General features: G+C 39.6%; 1 pseudogene; it reads left to right on the forward strand.

Annotated features, from left to right (window-relative positions):
* Nucleotides 1-1,469: 1,469 nt before the first annotated feature.
* LOC149119460 (nuclear receptor subfamily 2 group C member 2 pseudogene) lies at nucleotides 1,470-7,061 on the forward strand (annotated as a pseudogene).
* Nucleotides 7,062-24,196: the final 17,135 nt, after the last annotated feature.

Here is a 24,196-nt window from a genome sequence, read left to right on the forward strand (position 1 = left end):
GTTTTCTATTAAAAATAATATAGAAGTCAACTTAGAATTATGAGAGGCATTTTGTGAAGCCTAAAGATAGGACTAGAAAAGAATCAGTGTAATAACCTGGGAAGTTGGTTAAATGGTTGTTGAGAGTGGAAATTTATATGATAGCCAAGCAACCTCACACACTTGGTAGCAAGAAGGAAATAACCACAATGATACAACATAGATAGCAGTTTGTCATTTTATTAGTTAATTTGAGAAGCTTTTATGCGTCTTTTGAGTAAGGCAGTCAGAGTTAGAAAGATGGAACATTTAGTTGAATTTGAATTTCAGTTAAACAACATACATATTAGTATAATTATGTTCCACACAATATTAGGGTGTCCTGGACTTTATATAGCAAACCACCCCTGCAGCAACACAATATGTGATACACATAGTGCACAAACACACTGCCTTCCACTCAAGCATGTTTACCTAGAACCTATAAAGATTTAGCTTTAAAACTTTCTTCCTTTTGAAGGATATTTTGCAGATAAAATGAAATATTCCAGGATAATCTAAGAGAACCCAGACTAAAAAGTAAGCTGAGGTGGCATTGGGTACAGCTGGCCATTGTCTCCTGCAATTCAGTGAAATAGGGGCCTTCATTTTGCCATAGTGGGTAAAGCTACAACCAGCAATTCCTGCCCCCCATATAGGTGCCAGTTTATGTTCTGGTGGCTTTGTTTCTAATCCATCTCCATGGTAATGGCCTGAAAAAGCAGCAGAAAATGGCCTGAGTGTGTGGGTCACCACCACCCATGTGGGAGACATGGATGAAGCTCCTGGTTTTGGCCTGACCCACCTTGGACATTGCAAGGAGTGAACCCACACTTTCAGGGTCTTTCTGTATCTCTCCCTGTAACTCTGACCTTCAGCTAAATAAGTATATCTAAAAAAAATCAGTGAAATGTTAATAGGAGTGTTGACTTGGTTTCTTCCCAGGACATTCCTGTTATGTGGGAAAGTTGAAGTGAGCATTGCTTATTAAATGGGATAGGACTTCATTGTCTAATAAAAATAAATACCATTAATTCATGAATTCAGGTTACCATGCTACACAAAGAATGTTTTAATATTGGGAAAAAAGTCATACTATATCTGCATAATGAATCTGAGATGATATGATTAGAAATCATGGAAAATATGTATTTTAGAAAAACTGCCTGTCATGGTTGTCACAGAGAAAAGGAAGAACATTCGTGCTCCTCCTCCCAGTGCCCAGGCTGCAGTGGCTACAGCAATGGGGTCAAGAACTCTGACCTTTCACTGACAAAAACAATAACAGTTTCTTCCTTCCCCACAACCCCTGTGGCACCCCCAGGCTCTTGCCATCTACCTACTCAGGGGGCCCAGTCTCACTGTGCCCTGCCCTCCTCTTTGGGGGTTGCCCACCGCCAACATGAGACCTGCTTCCAGGCCACTTTGGTGCCAAATCCTGAGGTTCTCGAATGATCTTGCTTCACCTTGGCTACAAATATGGAGGGGCTGGTTCATTACAGAATGGGGACCCACAAGTGGTTGAATTACCACCTACAAAGACCTCTCTACCAGAATCTCTAAGGGATGGCCAGCCTTTCCCTGTGCTTTCAGATCATTACACCAACCTGGTTCCTGGCAGGATCCAGGTCGTCATGGGTTCTGCTTCTGTGGAGCAATTTCTGGGCAGGATGGACCTACAGCAGCTCCAGGTGGTGGAGTACTGTACAGTCTGTGGTGACAAAGCCTCTGGCCATCACTATGTGGCTGTCAGTTGTGAAGGTTGCAAAGGTTTCTTTAAAAGGACCATGCAAAAAAAAAAATTTCTAGAGCAACCAAGACTTCATCATCAGCAAACATCACTACAATCACTGTCAGTTTTGCCAGCTGAAAAAATGCTTGGCTATGAGCATTAAAATAGAATCTGTACAGAGTAAACAGATGTCCTTTGATAGCAGTGGGAGAAACTGAGCAATTGTGCTGCTTCACCTGAGAAAATCTATATCCAGAAGGACCTGAGAAGTCCTCTGATATCCACAAGACATAGAAGGAGCAGGGATGCTTGTGAATGTCTAGCAGCCCAGGATGGCACAATTCTCTTTACTCCAAGGCAGAAACAAGCCAGGGAGCTTAGGCACACTGGCAAACATAGTGACCTCCTTGTCAACCTAAGTGAATCCTTGAACAATGGTTACACTTCAGAAATCCAGCTAGAGGGCCAGTCTGCAAGTGAGATTGCAGGGCATTTGATACCTTAGCTAAAGCACTTAATACCACAGACAGCTCCTGGCCACCAAGCCTGATCAAACAGATGGACACCAGTGGAGGAGGGAGCATCCATGTCACCAGACAAGACCACTAAGCACCTGCCATTGAGGTTGAAGGCCCTCTCCTTTCAGACACACACTTCATGTTTAAGCTGACAATGCCCAGCCTGATGCCGAAGCACCTCAATGTGCAGTACATCTGCAAGTCTGTGTCCTTCCTGTTCTTCCTCTCCATGCACTGGGCCAGTTCAGTCCAAGCCTTTCAGGCACTTGGGTAGGACTGCCCTCTTCACTTCCTCAAGGGTCTGTTGGCCACATGCAGACACAGAGCCTCAAACCTGTCAATACTGTGGCTGTCTTGTTCCCTAACATTTTCTCCACTGTTTTTATTTTGTAAATAATACACAGTGAACATCAGGGATTTATGAATATTAGATAGTAGTCACCAAATTATTTTAAGAAATATACAAAGAACATTTATGGTAGCACCCTATAAAGTAAGAGTCCCCAGACTTATCTGATGTAAGCCTTTAGTAAAATTATAATCAGGTTTGTGAACACTGATTCATTGATAGCATCCACATGAATTTTAGCCAATTCATAATTACATTTTGTCAAATTTACAATCCCTTGCATATTTTGAACACTCCACCATCCAGAGATGTACTGATTAATCATGGACAGATTATACATTGAGCTATTCCATTGTGCTGTAGTGACACATATATATCTCTCCAATTTTTGTCACAATCCAATTGAACATAATTAACAAGTCCCTCTGTCACTTCCCTTAGGAGATTTATGTTCTATTTTAGGGTCATGATCCCATTATGCAGATCCTGGATATAACTTTGTATCATTTACACACCAATATGGAGCTGCCTGATACCATTCTAGCACATGCATACCAGGTGGGTAAGGAACAGAAGCCCGATGTACTCCTTGAACATTTACATTGCTGACCGTAGGTGTCACTAAAAGATTAATAAATTTTCAGGCTTGGAAATGTCCTGTCTTTCTCTTCTTCCTAAGTTATTGGCTTGTTCCACAAGTGCTTTCAGCACTCTCCATGTCCTGCCCACTTTTGATCTCCCTCAGTGTTTTGGGGATATGTAGCCTCTTTATCCCCTGTTGTATGGTGTGATTGGATGTGTAGGAGAGGGACCCATTGTGATCTGGGTTCATTTTTTGGAAAGACACAAGCATATCCTCTGCCACAGGTTAGTAATGGGCTAGGACCACACCATTGATTAGTTTAGAGATCCTTCCACTGTACCTGAGGTAACGGAGTTCAAGAGGCTAATGGGGTCCAATGAGTCATAATAGGAGCTTCTTGTTTGTTATTTAAGGTAAAAAAAATAGTTAGTAAGGCTTTTGATAATAATGCATGTTGAGAGTGGGCTCCCCCCTTGTGATTTTTTTATATGTGTGCCTTTAATCTCTGATGATGGTGCTCCATGATAGCTTGAATTATACTGTTATAGGGAATGCCCGTGACATGTTGAATTTTTCACTGCCTGCAGAAGTCCTGAAACCATTGACCTGAATATACTGGGCCATTTTCTGTTTTAATCTGAAAATTAATGCCTAAAAATAAGAAATATTTAATACAACAACTTATTGCATGTGTGTGGCTGTTTCTCCTGTCAAAGTGGAGGCCATTAAGGCATTAGAATAAGTATCTATAGTTATATGGACATATTTTAATTTTCCAAATTCCAGAAAATGTGTAACATCCATTTGCCAAACAGCATTTTTTAAAATCTCCTAGGGTTGGCAGACATTTATAGACCTAATGGCTAGAATGGAGAGTATTGGTTGCAAGACAAGACAATACATTTTGATTGCTGAGTAGTAAATTGTAGAAACTGTTGATTTAGCATAGTTGGATCTTGATGTAGCAACAGATGACTGAGTTTTTCTTGTTCTAAATATTGGATATTTATCCTAGTAAGTTTGTCTGTAGCCTCATTTATTCAGCTAGCTGTCCAGGAATTCCAGAGTGGACTCTGATATGGAAGATGTAAAAAGGCTTATTATGTGATAAAAAATTTTTGTAGAGAGGTAAAAAAATAGTTGCAAATGGTGTATTCTTTGGTTTAATATAGGAAGTTTATAAGGATTGTAAAGGGTCAGTAAGGACATTGACCTCTTGGGAAGTCATTTGTAAGTCATTGTGAATACCCACTAATTCCAAAATTTGTGCTGATCCCTGAATATTATGCCAAGTCTTGTGGACAGAAAGTTTTTGATTTGATTTATAACAAGTCATTGTGGCTGTCTCTGTAGAACTACCATTTGTACATAGGGTATCAGCCTGGGGAACAGCATATCTACTCAGCATTTGAGGCATAACATGGGTCTTGCAAGTAAGGTGAGTGAGCATCTTCCTAGATGGGTAGTGGGAGTTTATTTTTCCCAGAAAATGTTGTAGAGTAGCTTGCCCTATGGGATCATTTTCATGTAGATATTCTACTTCTTGTTTATTTAAATGTAGTATGAGAGTATGATACTCTACCCCAGCAATAGCTTGACACTTTTCTGCCTTCCTTATTAAGAGTCATAGTCATAGTTAAATAAGGTGTGATGAAGTTAGGAAGTACATGAGAGAGATGGGTATACTCTATGCCTGCTTCTGAATTTTGGCTTATTATTCGCAAAGGTTGTTTTTTTTTGGTAGGGACTATAAGTAATTGTATTTCCTTTTCTTGGATTTTATCTATGTAGTTCCATTTTATCCAAAACTTTATCAATTAAAGTACTTCCTGAGCATGAAGAGTAGCCATTCCTATTGAATTAAAGTGGAATCTCCCTCCAATAATTGAAATAAAGGACTCATTTGAGCAGTAGTAATGGAAAAATATGGTCCACACCAATTAATATGTCCTAGGGCTTTTCTAGCTCATTTAACCTTAAAGTTTTCTTTAACTCCAAATGAGGTTTTATAGATCTTATGGCTGTGTCAGTAATTATTGTTCCCAAATATTGTAAAGGTTTCTACTTTTGTACTTTTTCTGGTGCTATGTAGTCTGTTTATACAGCATGCCCTGAAGGTCACAAAAGGCTTTGTCTAAATAATCCTCATCTGGATGTCCTACCAATATATCATCCATATAATGAAAACTGTGGGATATAGGCAAAGGAAAGGTTGTGTAGCCTTATTAACATAATACTGGCATATATTAAGACTATTTTTCATTCCCATGGGGAGGACTGTCCACTGATATCAGGGTGTAGGGATACTATTATTTAACTGTTACACTGGAAAGGTGAATCACTCTTTGTCTTTAGGATGGGGAGGAATAGAGCAAAAGCAATCTTTTAGTTCCAAAATGATATGGTAATGAGCAGGGATAGCAGGAGGAGCTAGGAGTGCAGGCTTCAAGTGCCCATCTTATTCATGACTTTATTAAGAGCTCTGAGGTCCCAATTTTAATTGGTTCCTCAACCAAATGTTGAAAAGCCTTTAGTTTTCATTCAGGGGCCACTGCTCAACCCATGTGGTGGTATCTGAAGTCCACTGTAAAGGAAGAAGCTATATATTTGGTGGTGGCCCTTAGAATAGTAATTTACGAAAGGCATTGAAACTGACTATGTGAACACTTTACTCCTCTTGTCTTTAGCATACGTTTTCTCATAGCTATGAAATGCCTTCTTTCCACAGTGGCTGAATTTCCCATGACTACCTGTATTTATGGGACCAGTTACCCCTATTTACCCAAACTGCCATGGTGAATTTCTCTCCTCTCTGAAAGTGCTGTGTGCCAGGATGAGTCCTCTGTCCCAATCAGAAGCAGGAAAGACTAAGGCAAGGACTACAGCTGCAGTGAGCAGCAGGGGTTGGCAGTGCACTACAGATGATGAAAAGATAGCAAATGCAAACTGTGCCAGCCCCACATTGAGCAAAACTTATGCTGCTTATTTTCTCAAGCAGCAACCCAGTGAGTCTGAAATACTGTAGAAAAATGATCAAAGGCACTGAGTGAAGACTCTGGGACTATCTTCTTTAGATCAGCCAATTTTTTTTCAAACAAGAAATATGGAGTCTGGTATGAGAGGTTTGACAGGGAGGCTTTGTTTTCCACAAAACTATAACTACAGTAAGGATTTAGGTCGTCAGAGAGGAAACAGACATGAAATCACCCACAATATTGAGAAAGGAGGATGTTGTGCACTTCTCATACAGCCAAATTCCCTATTGCTCCATGCAGTGTTCTGTGAAACTAGGACAGAGTTCATTGTGTGCAGCCCCCTCTTCCCTTCCTCAAGGGTCTTTTGGCCATGTTAGACAAGAGCCTCCAAGTTGTCAGTGCTGTTGATGTCTTGCTTCCCAACACTATCCACCATTCTGGCTGCCATTATAAACCACCTGCATAACAGCATCCAGGAAGACACACTCTCCATCTACTAGATAAAACAGGTCATGGAGCACATCTGGAAGCTGTAGGAGTTCTGTAACCGCATGGCAAAGCTGGATATAGGCAACTATGAGTATACATACCTTAAAGTTATAGTTCTCTTTAGTCCTGAGCATCCACGTTTGACTGAACAAGCCAAAAAATTTCAGGAAAAGGCACAGATGGAGTCGCAGGGTTATATTCAGAAAACCTACTTGGAACACACCTACCAATTGGCCCAGATTCTTGTCTTCCTGCCAGCATCCAGGTTCATGGGATCCAACATAACAGAAGATTTTTTTACTGATCCCATTTGCAATGCTTTGATAGCATAATATCCTATATCCTCAAGATGGAGACTGTAGAGTACAGCAACTCGATCCCAGGATCCTGCCTGTAGTGCACACCTCATGCCCACCCAGCAGCAGAGGATCCTCCAGACCAACCAAGACACAAATGAAATAAAAATAGTGGCATTTTGGCATGTGAGGATAGTCTCAGTTTGTTAGCCATTTCCTACATGGTTTCTTTTCATCAGTTAACCCCAAACAACCACAACTAAAAGACTAGTGGATCCGTTCATGCCTAAGAAACATTTTAATGCCTTTTAATGAAATATCAGATTTTGGAACATTCTTTTAACTCAATTTATATTTAGAAATTCTCGAAGGACAAAAAGCAAAAATGAAGTTTTATAATGTCAGAGATTGGTATTAAAGAAAACTAAAAGAAAAAATAAAAACTATGTATGAATTTAAATGGAACAGAATTGAAACACCAGAAATCAACCCAAACATCTACAGCCAACTTATATTTGATCAAGGATCTAAAACTAATTCCTGGAGCAAGGACAGTCTATTCAATAAATGGTGCTGGGAAAACTGGATTTCCACGTGCAGAAGCATGAAGCAAGACCCCTACTTACACCTTACACAAAAATCCACTCAACGTGGATTAAAGACCTAAATCTACGTCCTGACACCATTAAGTTATTAGAGAACATTGGAGAAACCCTTCAAGATATTGGCACAGGCAAAGAATTTCTGGAAAAGACCCGGGAGGCACAGACAGTCAAAGCCAAAATCAACTATTGGGATTGCATCAAATTGAGAAGTTTCTGTACTGCAAAAGAAACAGTCAGGAGAGTGAAGAGACAACCGAGAGAATGGGAAAAAATATTTGCAAACTATGCAACAGATAAAGGGTTAATAACCAGAATCTACAAAGAGATCAAGAAACTCCACAAAAACAAAACCAACAACCCACTTAAGAGATGGGCCAAGGACTTCAATAGACATTTTTCAAAAGAGGAAATCCAAATGGCCAACAGGCACATGAAAAAATGTTCAAGGTCACTAGCAATCAGGGAAATGCAAATCAAAACCACAATGAGGTTTCACCTCACCCCGGTTAGAATGGCTCACATACAGAAATCTACCAGCAACAGATGCTGGAGAGGATGTGGGGAAAAAGGGACACTAACCCACTGTTGGTGGGAATGCAAACTGGTCAAGCCACTATGGAAATCAGTCTGGAGATTCCTCAGAAACCTGAAGATAACCCTACCATTCGACCCAGCCATCCCACTCCTTGGAATTTACCCAAAGGAGTTTAAACTGATAAACAAAAAAGCGGTCTGCACCCTAATGTTTATTGCAGCACAATTCACAATAGCCAAGACCTGGAACCAACCTAAATGCCCATCAACGGTAGACTGGATAAAGAAATTATGGGATATGTATTCTTTAGAGTACTATACCGCAGTAAGAAACAACGAAATCCAGTCATTTGCAACAAAATGGAGGAATCTGGAACACATCATGCTGAGTGAAGTAAGCCAGTCCCAAAGGGACAAATACCATATGTTCTCCCTGATCGGTGACAACTGACTCAACACCAAAAAGGAAACCTCCTGAAGTGAAATGGACACTATGAGAAATGGTGACTTGATCAGCATAGCCCTGACTGCTAATGGACAACTTAATACATTATCCCTCATAGTATTTGTTTTTGTCTGTTCTACTTAATATGACTGGTTTAATTCTGTAATTATCACACAGTTATTCTTAAGTGTTGAAATTAACTGAAATGTGATCCCTGTTAAACATAAGAGTGGGAATAAGAGAGGGAAGAGATGTATAATTTGGGGCATGCTCGGGCTGACTTGCCCCAATTGGTAGAGTTGGAAACATACCAGGGGATTCCAATTCAATCCCATCAAGGTGGCATGTGCCAATGCCATCTCACTACTCCAAGTGATCAATTTCAGTTCACAATTGATCATAATGAAAGGACTAAGAGTCAAAGGGAGCACATAAACAAGTCTAGTATCTGCTAACACCAACCGATAGAATAAATAAAGGGGAGAGTGATCCAACATGGGAAGTGAGATACTCAGCAGACTCATAGAATGGCGGATGTCCTAAATAGCACTCTGGCCTCAGAATCAGCCCTAAAGGCACTCGGATCTGGCTGAAAAGCCCATGAGAGTATTTCAGGCATGGAAAGCCAAGACACTCTGGCAAAAAGATCTCTGTGAGTGAGATCCCAGTGGAAAGAACAGGTCTTCAAAGAGGGAGGTGCCTTTCTCTGAAGGGAGGAGAGAACCTCCACTTTGACTATGACCGTGTCTAAACAAGATAAGAGTCGGAGAACTCAAGGGGCTTCCATAGCCTTGGAAACTCATAACTGGTGCATAGGGAGATTACTGATGCCATAGACAGGAGTGTCAATTGGTAAAGTCAACAACAGGAGTCACTGTGCACTTACTCCTCATGTAGGATCTCTGTCCTTAACGTGCTGTACACTGAGGCTTAATGCTATAACGAGTACTCAAACAGTATATTTCACTTTGTGTTTCTATGGGGGTGCAAACGACTGAAATCTTTACTTAATGTACACTAAACTGATCTTCTGTTAAAAAAAAAAAAAGAAAAAAAAGAAAGAAAGAAATTATCAATTCCCAACTTGACTCTCACTGGGATTAAACATGACAATAGGTCTGATCTGATTTCATCATCATTTAAAAAAAATCATCTATTATTTTTCACTTTATGTTTCTGTGTGGGAGCAAACTGTTGAAATACTTACTTAAGGTATACTAAGCTGATCTTCTGTATATTAAGATAATCGAAAATGAATCTTGATGAGAATGGAAGGGGAGAGGGAGTGGGAAAGGGGAGGGTTGGGGGTGGGAGGGACGGTATGGGGGGGGAAGCCATTGTAACACATGAGTCGTACTTTGGAAATTTATATTCATTAAATAAAAGATAAAAAAAATAAATAAACAAAAAAAATAGTTTTGAAAAAATAAACAATTCTACTTTTAATAAACCTTCTTGAAGCTCCCTTGTGTATGTATGTTAAGAAATCTTTGAACCCCGTGCTCTTTTTTTACCATCCCATTATTCAGAATGATATTTGCTTGTTTTAAGCATGCACATTATCACTAAAAATAGTATAAAGCGGGCCGGTGCCGCGGCTCACTAGGCTAATCCTCCACCTTACGGTGCCGGCACACCAGGTTCTAGTCCCGGTCGGGGTGCCAGATTCTGTCCCGGTTGCCCCTCTTCCAGGCCAGCCCTCTGCTGTGGCCAGGGAGTGCAGTGGAGGATGGCCCAAGTGCTTGGGCCTTGCACCCCATGGGAGACCAGGATAAGTACCTGGCTCCTGCCATCGGATCAGCGCAATGCGCCAGCTGCAGCGCACTGGCCGCGGTGGCCATTGGAGGGTGAACAAACAGCAAAGGAAAACCTTTCTCTCTCTCTCTCTCTCTCTCTCTCTCACTGTCCACTCTGCCTGTCAAAAAAATAGTATAAAGCTTCACATCTGCGGTTGGTAAATTCTGAATTTTTTAAATCAGAAATTTCATCAATGGGAAGTTAAAGATGTTGGTCTTCCATTCTGTCCTAGATACTGAGCACTGTTTACCAACAAAGTCATAGTGCCTAATTTTGCACTCTATATTGTTGTCTGCTGGAAATGCAAACATTGCAAATAGTATCTTCATTGTGAAATTCAATTCTGCTTAAAAGGAAAGCAAAAGAAATATCAGCACTGTTCACATTCAATTTATTATAAGATAAATAGTACATTAACCCTCACCTACACCAGTTTACAATTCTGTTTCTTACTGTTTCATATTGTAAATTTTTAAAGCATTAAAAGATGGCAAGAAGAAAATGAGGATCAATAAGAATCAAAGAAAATGCTTAGCAATACTGCTGATGTCAATGATGTTAATATTTTAGTTAAAAAGTTCATAAGAAGATGGAATTAAAAGATATTGTGCATTTCCCATGAACTTTGAAGTCCCAATTTCAGCATAGTCACTTCCATAGGCTGCTGGCCACACAGTCTGAGGCCCGAGAGCAAGTGATGAGAAGACCTTGATGTGCTTGATGCCCTGCAACAAGTGAATGCCCGTGTGCCTCAGAGCCCTGATACCTGGGTTGGGTTCCATGGAGCCTCCTACTGGTGCACTTGCTGCTTTCCCATGTGCAGTTAAATAACCCTCCCAGGCACCCAGAAGCTGCCTATGGTGTTAACTGCAATTTGGGATGGCATACAGGTCACCACGTCTGCCTGTGCTGGTGCCATCCTGGGATACAGTGTTCCTCAGTGTATGCAGTAAGTGAGGGCATGGGGCCATTTCTGGTACTTCTTGTGTTGGGCAGAGTGGGAAGAGACAGTCCTGTTTTACTTCTTCATGACCCCAGCACAGAATCCTAGATGTAAATTTAGGTCTCACCAGTTTCTGTGTAAAGGTGCTGACTTGTGGAGTACAATCTCAGTCGGTTGATGGCACTGATTTGGAAAACCCAGTACCTTGTGACTCAGCTCCAAGAGAAGTCTTCATAATGAAGTCTGCATCCTCCCTTGCCAACTGTGTCTAATCCCCCGATCATGGAAACCCTGGAGGTCAGCAGGAATCTTGCTTTGTAACCTTAGCACCATCTTCTGTGCATGTCAGAGCAAGCTAACAAGAGTATCAGGCAAAAGAAAACAGAAAAGTTTTCTTCCATTCTTCAAGGGTGCCTCCCAATGCCAATGTGGATCACAAGGCTGGTGGATGTCCTTCCAAGTTTTGTGCATACAGGAAGAGAGAATAAATGCTGACTGCCCAGAAAGCAGGTTTCTGTAGCTCAACAGGAATTGATGGCTGAAGCCTACCAGACAGAGGTTTATCAGCATTAATAGTGGAAGTGAGAAAGCTCAGTGAGCTGGTTCTAAGCCTCTCTCCACAACTCTGCTGACAGCTAAGCAGGCCTTCTCCAAAAAGAGTAGGGAGGAAGGAAGAGAAGGCATACAGCGCATTCTCAGACAAATCAATATTGACTGCTGATTTCACAAAAGGGTCATTTTACTTAAAGTAAACTTGCAGGGCTGTTGTCACACTCATTTGGGGAGTGAACCAGCAGATGGAAACCATCTCTCTCTCTCTCTCTCACTCTCTCCCTCTCCATTTTATTAAATAAATACTATTTTTACAAATAATACTTTTATCAACAGACTAAGTTTTAATTTAAATCTATGTGTTTTAAACTGCAAATAATTTTACATATGAAAAGAATATTAATAACTTGGTCAATTTCACTTTCTTAAAACTGAGCGGATTGGTATTTTTGATCATATGACTCATGGATTTGCCTGAGAAGCCGGACCCAGTTGCACAGGACTCCAGGCCTTCTGGGAGCTCTGTCTGTGGTGGTAGATGTGGCATGTCTGCAGAAGGCCTACTCACCTCCTTTCTCCTTTCTTTTCCAGATGAAGAGGGTGACAGGCATGGACAGGGATGGCAATGCCACATGTATCTGCCTCAACTAATTACTTATTTTGGAGAATGTGTGATGTTTATAAAAATAGTCTCCCTTGTTTTCACTAGTGAGATAATGAGGAGTATACAATTTGCATCAGCAATGTCAATATTTCATTTTAATTCTTGATACTGAAGTGTCTTCCCTCTGTCCTGGGAAAGATTTCTTGATGAAAGAATTTGGGCAACTTTGAACAAGGACAAAGCTCTGCCTTGAGATGGCTGTAATTTCAGGTGATGTAACTTCCCTTTCCTGGGACTCCTTTTCCTTATCTGGGAAGTGGGAGTTTTGGGTTCACAGATGTCATGTTCCATGTTCTGAGGATAAAAAGGTCTTTTAGTCATAAAGGGGCAACATGGGTCTGTAAATACCAGATATGGAGTGATGACACACAGTAGCTCTGTGTGAATGTGCAGTTCCCTGGTCACTCACTGCCTTACCACCTCATACATCACACATTCTAACCAAATCCACAGAAGATATTCAGTGATGACAGGCGGGAACCATGAGTGGACATGTAGTTCCATGTTACTCATGACAAGCTCCCCTTATATATCACCCATTCTAGCACAAGTCATACAAGTCTATCATGGACAGGGACATCAGAAGGTGTTTGATGCTGTGTTGCAAGGCATGGCCCACATGACTCTGGTGAGTACTCAGAATACTCAGGTAACACTGGATCACATGTGAAGAGCCACACTGTATATTCCAGTGGTCTCTAATGATCACTCTATGTATCTTAAAGACTTTGAAGGGAGGGCTTTTTTTTCTTCACTATTATCTATTAAGTTTGAAATCTTATAATGTGATATTAATAAGAAAATATTACCTTTATTTTCCCCCAGAGGACCTGAATCTGAATATGCACTGATTTTTTTTTTAGTATTTTAAACAGCAGTATAGTTTGCAGTCCTTTTTAATCTGAGAAAAAAAAGACTTCATTAATATAATTACATTAAAGTAAACAAGCCGCTATAATCCAAAAGTTGTACTTTCAAAATTTATATTTATTAAATAAAAGTTAAAAAACATACAAGGTAAAATGTGTCAATGCTAAAAAAAATGGAGAGACCTCTAAAAAATCTTTGTGTTGTCTCTAGTCCTTGAATTGCTGCATAAACAAACCAAAATCCATCTCCGTGTAAATAATAAAATGAAAAGCTTAGCCAATTAGAACTGCAGATTAACTTCAACTTTACTGACCAGAAACCCCCAACTAACCTCTGCCTAGAGACTTTACCAGTCAGAAACCTCCAAGTAACCTCTAACTAGGGACCTTCCACTTCAACCAAACATTTTATTTGTTTATCTTCGGTGAACTCATTAAAGGTTCCCCTAATGCCCTCTTTGTTGAACCTGAACTACTTGTAATCTGGGGCTGCAAAACATATAAATCACTGAGTGCTCAGGTAAACTCTAAGAATTTCAGTGTGCCTAGGTTTATCTATTAATATCAATAAATTGGTATTTAAATACAAAAAAATAAACAGTACATCAAAATATGGACATTAAAACAAAGTATACCAAAAACTTACTCCTTTTTGGCCTTCATCTGAGTTCTGCTGGTTTCTGAACTCCTATCACTGCTAAACATTTTGTTTCTTCCATAGCAGACAAAAGTCAAGTGGACAATCTAATAATTATTTATACCCTTTCTTTGAGATAAAATGAAAATCATGGGTGGTTGAAGACAGTGAACCCCTGAGGGACCTGTCTTATGTATTCCCACTGAGATCCCAAATTTCAAATCAGGGCAACATGGTACACCAAAGAGCACTTAATAGAATATAACCTAGGGATCATGGGAATTGAAATTCAGTCTTGTTTTTGTCAGGTCATAGCTAGTGGCCAGGGGAGGAGGTTTGAGCCCTCTGAGAGCTTCCCTATTTTCACAGCTGTTTTGTTGAGAGATTTTGGCATGAAATGCCTGGAGTATGGTAGGCACTTATCAAAGAGCTCTTCCAAGTATGTTCAACCATGGTGCTACTACTGTTTGTTTGAATGTGAGAGAAATATTACATTTGACTCCTTGGGCATTTCTGTAACACCTCTTCACTAAGATACCCCACCAATGCAAAATCAACAAAAGCAAGTTTTTCCATGAGGATGGCAGAATTTAAAAGAGGATTGATAGGAAAATACTCAGAGAATGCTTTGTGAGAACTCATAGCAGAAACATGGGGAGCAAGAAAGGGATTTCATTGTCCTGAATCAAAATGTCCAAGTCTGAACATGCTGTGGCAGGCTGAGCATTGTGGCACAGTAGGTTAAGCTGTTACCTCCAGGATGAGCATCTGAAATGAGCACATTTTTGAGTCCAGATTGGTCCACTTCTGATCCAGTTCCATGCTATTGTGATTGGGAAAGCAGTGTAAAGATGGCCCTAGTAGTTGGGCACCTACCACCCACATGAGAGACCTCACTTAAGATAACATAGGTGCTTTGGATTGATTTTGCTGTGTTTGCATTTCAATTTTGATGATTTTTCCCTTTCACTGCTATTTTCCTGGTTTGCTATGTAGCCTCACCATTCCATTTTCCTTCTACGTTCTTGCTGGGGAGAGGGAGTTGGGAAAGATGTCTGGGCTGAAAGCCTCCCTGTGCATTCTATCAGGGATGTTCTAGGGTGTCATTTCTTGTTAGCCTCTTGCTAACTTTGTGGTCAGTCATTGGCTCCTAGGCAATGAAGCTTTGGAGGAGGCCCTACTTGTAAGACTTTGGGTATCAGCAGATAAGAATGGCATTGATTTTAGGGAAAGAGTCAGTTAAATGGCCCTGAACTTAACAACACTTAATGGGTAAAGCTGTCACCTGCACCACCAGCATTCCATATGGGCATCAGTTCCAGGCAGAGTTGCTCTGCTTCTTATCCAGCTCCCTGCTAATGTTCCTGGAAAGCACAAAGTATAGCCCAAGTTCTTGGGCCCCTTCACTCATGTGGGAGATCCAGAAGAAACTCCTGCATCCTGACTTCAGCATGGCCCAGTCCTGGCCATTTGGGGAGTAAACCATTGGATAGAAGTTCTCTCTCTCTCTCTCTCTCTCTCTCTCTCACACACACACACACACACACACACACACATGCACACACACACACACACTTTCATGTATGTAAATAAATCTTTAAAAAGTAAAAAGAAAAATAATATTTTCCCATGGAAATCAAAGGTAAGTATAACTAAAGACTTACCCTGGGATGGCATTCTGGCACAGCAGGTTAAACTTTTGCTTGCAACACAGGATCCCATAGGAGTAGCAGATCAACCCTTACCTTCTCTGCTTCTGATATATATATATCTGTCTCTTTCCCTCCCTCCCTCTCTCTCTCTGTCTTTCAAAGAAATATCTCTTTGAAAAAATATCACACAAGCCCATCCATCCCCTTCCCCAAAGTTACACTTCATCCCAAAATGAACATATGTTCTCATAATTGCTGCACCTGTTTAATTTCTTAAGAGTTAAAGAGAGAGGTAGAGATACAGAGAGACTTAGTTCTTAGTTTTTTACTTAGTTCTTTTTCTCATGACTAATATTCTTTAAAAAAAGATTTATTTACTTATTTGAAATTTAGAGTTACACACAGAGAGAAGGAGAGGCAGAGAGAGAGAGAGAGAGAGAGAGAGAGAGGTCTTCCATCCTCTGATTCACTCCTAAATTGGCCTCAATTGCTGGAGCTGTGCAGATCTGAAGCCAGGAGACAGGAGCTTCCTCCAGGTCTCTCATGAGGGTACAGTGGCCCAAGAACTTGGGTCATCATCTGCTGCTTTCAAGGGCCATAGCACAGAGCTGGATTGGAAGTGAAGCAGCCAGGACTTGAACCACTGCCCATAGGAGTTGCCAGGAATGCTGGCCATGGATTTACCTGCTATGCCACAGTGCTGGCCCCATGACTTATATTCTGAGCCTTAAGAAATTCTGTCATAACTTGAGAAAAGAGACTTTTTCTTGTTTTCTCCTAAAATGCTTTTTTGTCTTGTTTTCTCCTAGGATGTCAAGTAAGAATATACTTTTATAAGAACTCAATTTTCTCAACAATATTTGTTTAATATATACTGTTTCCCATCTGGTTTTCAAATATTTTATTATGAAAATTTTAGTGTACAGAAAGAAACAAAAGTCATACAGTGATGTTCTGTATACCTGACATGTAAAATTAGCAATTTCTAGTATTTTGCTGTGTGTCAATGAGTGTGCAGGTGCATATGTAATTTTTGTTGCATTCATTTGCAGGTAAGTTGCAGATATCTTGACATTTCACTCCTCACTATTTCATTATGCGTCTAAAAATATGGACAGTCTCCCAAATAAATGCAATGTCATTATTACACCTAAACAACTACCAATAATTACAAAATTTGCTATTGTTACTAAACATTTTTCAAATTTTCCAGTTGTTTCAAAAATTTGTTTAAAGTGTAAAAATCAATACCTTTGTAGAATAAATTGTATTCAGTTTTGTCTGAGTATTTCCTAATGGTATCCTTTAATTTACTCATTTAATCTCTTGTTTACTGTAAGCTTGAGGTTATATCTAGAGGTTTAGATTTAAGTAAAATATATTTTGGCACAGTCCTCACTGAAACTTTAATAGCTTCTTCATCATGTATCAAGTGCAAGTATGTACCTGGGCTATTTGTGAAAACTCTATTCTGTCTTAAGAGAGTTCTGTCTCCCTGCAGTATACCAAGTGGCCCGAGTTTCTGAGTGATAACGGAACAGGATTTGTAGGGCCTTGACCTTTCTCCTTATTCTTTTTGTCCTGGATAGTCTTGCACATTTATTCAGCTTTTTGCTATCTTTGGAAAATCTTTTTGGGATTTAGAATTACATTAAATTTATAGATTAATTAATTGCTATATTGTCTTTCCCTCATGAATTTCTTAAATTTCTTTATTTGTTTCAATCTTCTTTTATGTACTACTGCAATGGTTTGTGATATTTTTCCAAAAAGGTTTTACCATGTATTTCTTATGAGATACATTGTAGTTCTTACTGTTACTATAAGTGTGATTATTTTAAATTGAATTTTTAGTGGATTTTTCAATGTATTATTGATTTGTATATTAGTTTTTTGCATATTAATCTGCAAACAATGTACTTTCATAATTTCAAATTGTTTTTTGTTATATATCCTGGCATTTTTGTCTTTTTCCTTAAAGGAAAAATGGGAGGATTTTAAGAAGTTCATGTAAAAAGAATGCTATGAAAATGCTATGCATGGATTTCAAAGCATGTTAGACCCAAATCAGTTTTTATCTTTTTTTTTTTTTTTGACAGGCAGAGTGGACAGTGAGAGAGAGAGAGAGAAAGGTCTTCCTTTGCCATTGGTTCACCCTCCAATGGCTGCCACGGCCAGCACGCTGTGGCCAGTGCACCGTGCTGATCCAGTGGCAGGAGCCAGGTACTTACCCTGGTCTCCCATGGGGTGCAGGGCCCAAGTACTCAGGCCATCCTCCACTGCGCTCCCTGGCCACAGCAGAGAGCTGGCCTGGAAGAGGGGCAACCGGGACAGAATCCAGCACCCCGACTGGGACTAGAACCCGGTGTGCCGGCACCGTGATGTGGAGGATTAGCCTACAGTTTTTATCTTTTATTTCTGTTTTCCCACAAATGCTTTGAAGTGCCCTCATATTTCTCATGTTTGACCACTGAGCATGATGCATAGGTACGTTGGTGTAATTTCCCTCCTAATCCTAAATTTAGAGATCCTTGGTTATTCTTAGAATATTAGCATGGACTACCAGTTTCTATTAACATTTAACATAGGCTTACTTCAAGACCCACTCTTAGGTGTATGCAGAGAAGTAGATGTCTAAATCTACCTTAAGACCTAACTAGAAAGTTTATAGCACCTATTCATAAAAAAGCCTGAAGTACTACATCACTAAACATTATAGCACTACTTAAAACTGCCATTCTCTTTAAAGAAGAAACAATCCAAAAGGTCACTGAAGGAGGATGTATAAACAAATCGTTGAATCATTGGAACATGGCACAGCAATTTTCTTTGTGTTGAACAGTGTATTTCAGCATTTCTTTTGTACAAGTGTATGAGAGGTAAATTCCATTTTCCTCATCTCTTGAATCATAACTTCCATGTGTGGAATTCTGGAGTGACCAGGTTCCTCAGCATATGAAGATGCCAGCTCATGATCCTCTGGCTGTGACCCTTGTTGATGAAAGGCCCCAAGTGGTATCAACTGATGACATAAGGATAATCTCTGTGTTCTCTCTGTTTGCTGTTTACACTACTTATATTTTAAGCTTTTGGTGTTCTGAAGGATCCCCATGATGTGTCTATACATAGGCTATTTTTGCATCCTACTTGGGCCCCTTTCTGCTTTCTGAATGTGATAATCCTATACCCTTCATCAATCCTAGGTAGATCACTCCCATCTATCACCCCAGCCACTGCTGCCTCATACATGTTCTTTCTAGTGTCTGCTTCTGCATCTCCAATGAGGCTAACTTTAGATTCCTAGTAATTTATTACAGGCCCCTGAATGATTTGTTCATAGTTACTTCCCTTTATCCTTAGCATAGTCTATGTAATTTACACAGATGCATCTTGTACTAGCCTACTTAATGTAAAATTAATGTACATTTATTTTGTATAGTATTCTGCAATGATTTTATTGTGGTTTGTGCTCCCTTTATTTTTATATAATTAAAAGGCAATAAAATGTCCAGAAGGTACAATAAAATACATGGTGTCCACCCCCTCAGAGACAATCATATCATTACCAAAATCACTTCCTCATATTTTGAGACTCATGGTCTCTAGTACAGATGTTCCTTAGATATTTTACTTTTTCCTTTTTCCAAACTTTTATTTTTATAGCAATACATGCTGTAATAGATATCAATGAAATATATTAATTTACACAGGTGAAGGTAAACCTCTAAATGAAATTACTAGAACTAGAATTGCTGAGTTAAAGAGCATAAGAACTCATAATTTTGATAAATATTGTCATGTTTCCTTTTTAAAAAATATTTATTTATGTATTTGAGTGGCAGCATTACATACAGAGGGAGAGACACAGAGGAAGGACCTCCACCTTCTGGTTCACTCCCCAAATGTAGGCCATGGCCAGAGCTAGGCTGAACTCTCCCAGGCCATAAGCAGAGAGTTGGGTCAGAAGAGGAGCAGCCGGGACATTAACTTGTGTCCACATGGGATGCTAAAGCCACAAGTTGAAGCTTATCCTATTATGACACAACACTGGCCCTGTCTTACTGCCTTTTATAGTGGTCACGATAATTGGATCTGGCTCTTCCAGCTGTTCGTTAATAGATATGATGGTTTGTTTCTCCAGTCAGCCTGACCAATATGGTCTTCTGAGACCTTTAGGACTCTTGCCAATCTTAAAGTTGAAAATGATGATCTCAGGATTGTTTTTGTTAATTTCTCCCGGTGAGGTTGCATTTCTGTTCATATATCTAAACTAATTTTTCCTTTTTTAAAAATAATCCATACATATTTTGTCCATGTTTTTGTTTGGTTACTGGGTTTTTTTTTTTTTTTTCAATTGATTTATAGAAGCTCATTATGTAACGGAGAAAGTCACCCATTATCTAAAGTAAAAAAACCCTATGATTCATGTCTTATAAATTTTTTAAAGATTTATTTGTTTGAAAGGTAGAATTATAAACAGAGAAAGGGAGAGATAGAGAGAAAGGCCTTCCATCTGCTGGTTCAGTCACAAATGGCTGCAAAGGCTGGAGCTGGACTGATACAAAGCCTGGGTCCAAGAGCTTCTTCTGGGTCTCCTAAGTGGGTAAGAGGCCTAAGCATATGGGCCATCTTCTTTTGCTTTCCCAGGGCATAGCAAAGAGCTAAATTGGAAATGGGGCAGCTGGGACATGAATTGGTACCCATATGGGATGCTGGCACACCAGGAGGAAGCTTAGCCCACTATGCCTCAATACCAGCCCCCATATCTTAGAAATTTTTAAAACATTGCTTACAATGCATTGTGCATCAAAATGTTTACTTTTGTTTATTTAAATATTTCAGCTTTGAATTTGAGTTTCTTGGGTTTATTGGAACATTTTGAATGGAAAGTGTCTCACTAAAATCTAATATTTTGTGATCTATTCAAGTTCCATGTTTGGTTTACCTTGCCTGGATATGTCAATTAATACCTCCCACAAATTGACTAGCCTATTTCCTTTAACATTTATTGTAATACATCTTCACAATCTGAGGTCCCACCAATATTGTACACAAAATTCTAGTAAACATCTGGAAGAATTTTATTTATTCATGTATTTCTATTCTATTTCAATTATACATCTTATAGCACTCATTCACATTCATTATTTTTTCCAAAAATATCAGCTTTACATTCTTAATTTTTATTTTCCATTATGAATGGTTATTTCAGCTTGTTTAGTCCTTTAAATATCTTCTTGTTATGTTAGTGAGTTTTTAATCACTCTATGCAGAACTATAGTATATTTTTAAAAATATTTATTAAGAGGATTCCAAGATAGTGAAATAGGGAGGGAGCTTACTGCTCTACTCTAGCAGAAGATAGTTTTAGAAAAGTAAAGAGAAAACAATCTCAGGGAAGATACATTGAGAAAAGCTGCAGAAGAAATTTAATGCAAATTAGAGGAACACTGTGGACTTATGTAGAGGATGTGGATTCACACATCTCAGGAATCCAGCAGCCAAGAGCCTCAGCACCAGTTTTGGAGAGTGAGGTGAGATCAGACTGCAGCAGCCCAAGCCACTGGTAATAAAGGTGCGGGAAGAATCTAGTGTGAATCTGGGTTAGAGCCCTGTGGGGAACAGTGTACCCACCAACCTAGAGGTAAAAAAGCAGGCATTTTTCTCTCTCCCTGACCAGCAGACACTGGAATCCTGCAACCAGCTGAGAGAGAACAGGCACCATTTTGAACACATGTAACAGGTGCACCAGCTTGTGTCCATGTGCCCAATAACTAGCCAAGAGGAATCATCTAAGTCTTCTGGGAGAATTGACAGGGTTCTGGTGGTCGTAACTGTTAGCTGGGGTTGTGAAAACATTGTGGCTGCACTGGAGGGCACAGGGTGTGGCTGGGTCTTTGGGCAGTCACTATGCATGGCTCCACATGCTTGTGGCTCCCTGAGTCCTGGTGAGGATCTTTGCAGCAGGATTCATGATCACACCAAGGGCTGTACAGATCTTTGTATGGTTCTTGTGTCAGCATGCATAAATATTGTAGCAACTGTGGCTAGCACCTAAGCATTGGTCATTGGAGGAAGGAGGTGGGCATGAGACTACATTAATAGAGTTGATCAAACCTCCCCTGTGATAAAAAAAGAGATTTAACACAGTCAACTTGGGTGTCAATGTGCACACTTCCCTCAACTTGGAACATTGAATAGAACTACTTGGCCACACCCAGCACATGCCTCTGATATTCACTGAAAGAATAGACAGACACTCCACTAAGCCACGGAGGCATAGTCCAAAGATAAAATCCATAACAAGGAAAAATAACCAACAATTACCAAGTATCTCCACAAATGCCTAAAAATAAATGCAGCAATTCAGGAAACAAGAAAAGGGAAGACAATATCTTGCCCATAAAAGAGCACAACAACACTTCAATACCAGAATATGAAGATGAAGATATTGAAGAAATGGTAGAAATGGAATTAAAAAAATTGAACATAGGATTACTTAGAAGTAGTTTTAGAAGCAAATCCATGAATTAAAGAAATCCATACATAATATGAAAGAATGACTATTTTCTCATAAAATTGAGATTATAAGAGAAATCAAAATGCAACATTAGAAATGAAAAATTCAATAGATCAAATTAAAAATGTGGTGGGAAACTTTAGCTACAGATTTGGTGAGGTAGAAGAAAGAATATACAAGTTACAAGACAATTCAATGGAAATTTTATAGTAAGACAAAAGAAGAAAAGAAATTTGAAAAATAAAAAACAGTGTTGGAGATTTATGGGATACTATCAAATGACCCAACATACAGATCTTAGGAATTCCTGAAGGCATGGAAAGAGAGAATGGATTTAGAAGGCCTTTTTAAAATATTTATTTATTTATTTGAAAGAGTTACACAGAGATAGAAGGAGAGGCAGAGAAAGAGAGAGAGAAAGAGAGACAGAAAGAGAAAGGGAGGTCTTCCATGCACTGGTTCACTCCCTGGTTGGCTGCAATGGCCAGAGCTGTGCTGATCCAAATCCAGGAGCCTCTTCCAGATCTCCCATATAGGAGCAGGGTCCCAAGCATTTGGGCAATCCTCCACTGCCTTCCAAAGACATAACAGGGAGCCAGATCAGAAGTGGAACAGCTGGGACTTGAACTGGTGCCCATATGGGATGCTGGCACTGCAGGTGGCAGTTTCACCCACTGTACCACAGCACTGGCCCAAGAAAGCCTTTTTAGTGAAATAATTACAGAAAACTTCCCTAATTTTGGGAAAGAGAGGAACATTCAAGTACATTAAGCACATAAAGCTCTTAATAGCCATGATAAGAAAAGATCTTCATGACACATTGTACTAAAATTCTCTACAGTAAAATATAAAGAAAAGATTCTAAAATGCACATGATCAGCAACAACTAACTGAGCACCAAAGGGGAAACTTGTTGAAGTGAAATGGACACTATGAGAAACAGTGACTTGATCAGCTCTTGTCCTGACGGTTGATGTACAATGTAATACTTTATCCATTTTAGTATTTTTTTTTTGTTCTAGTACCATTGGTTGAACTCTGTAATTAACACACAATTATTCTTAGGTATTTAAATTATAACTGAAAAGTGATCCCTGTTAGGAATTTGGAAAACGTTATGTTGAGTGAAATAAGCCAACCCCAAAGGGACAAATACCACTTGTTCTCCTTGATAGGTGACAACTAACCGAACACTAAAAAGGAAACCTGTTAAAGTGAAATGAACACTATGAGAAACGGTGACTTGATCAGCCCTCACCCTGACTGTTGATGAGCAGCTTAATATGTTATCCCTCTTAGTATTTTGTTTGTTCTACTTAATACTTTTGGTTGAATACTGTAATCAATACACAATTCTTCTTAAGTGCTGAAACTTAACTGAAAAGTGATTGCTGTTAAATATAAGAGTGGTAATAAGAGAGGGAAGAGATGTGCAATTCGGGACATGCTCAAGCTGACTTACCTCAAACGGTGGAGTTAGAAACATACCAGGGGATTCCAATTCAATCCCATCAAGGTGGCATGTACCAATGCCATCTCACTAGTCCCAGTGATCAATTTCTGTTCACAATTGATCATAATGATAGGACTAAGAACCAAAGGGATCACATAAACAAGAATAGTGTCTGCAAATACTAGCTGATAGAATCAAAAAGGGAGAGAATGATCCAACATGGGAAGTGAGATGCACAGCAGACCCATAGAATGGCAAATGTCCTAACAGCACTCTGGCCTCAGAATCAGCCCTTAAGGCATGCGGATGTGGCTGAAAAGCCCATTAGAGTATTTCAGGCATGGAAAGCCAAGACACTCTGGGGGGAAAAAAAAAAACCTAAATGAAAGATCTCCACGAGTGAGATCCCAGTGGAAAGAATGGGTCATCAAAGAAGGAGGTACCTTTCTCTGAAGGGAGGAGAGAACTTCCACTTTGACCATGGCCTTGTCTACATATGATCAGAGTCAGTGAACTCAGGGGGCTTCTATAGCCTTGGCAGCTCATGACAAGAGCCTAGGGTGAT

This window comes from Oryctolagus cuniculus, chromosome Y (assembly GCF_051225735.1).
Source record: "Oryctolagus cuniculus isolate XC-2025 breed Fujian yellow rabbit chromosome Y, ASM5122573v1, whole genome shotgun sequence".
NCBI classification, from domain to species: Eukaryota; Metazoa; Chordata; class Mammalia; order Lagomorpha; family Leporidae; genus Oryctolagus; species Oryctolagus cuniculus.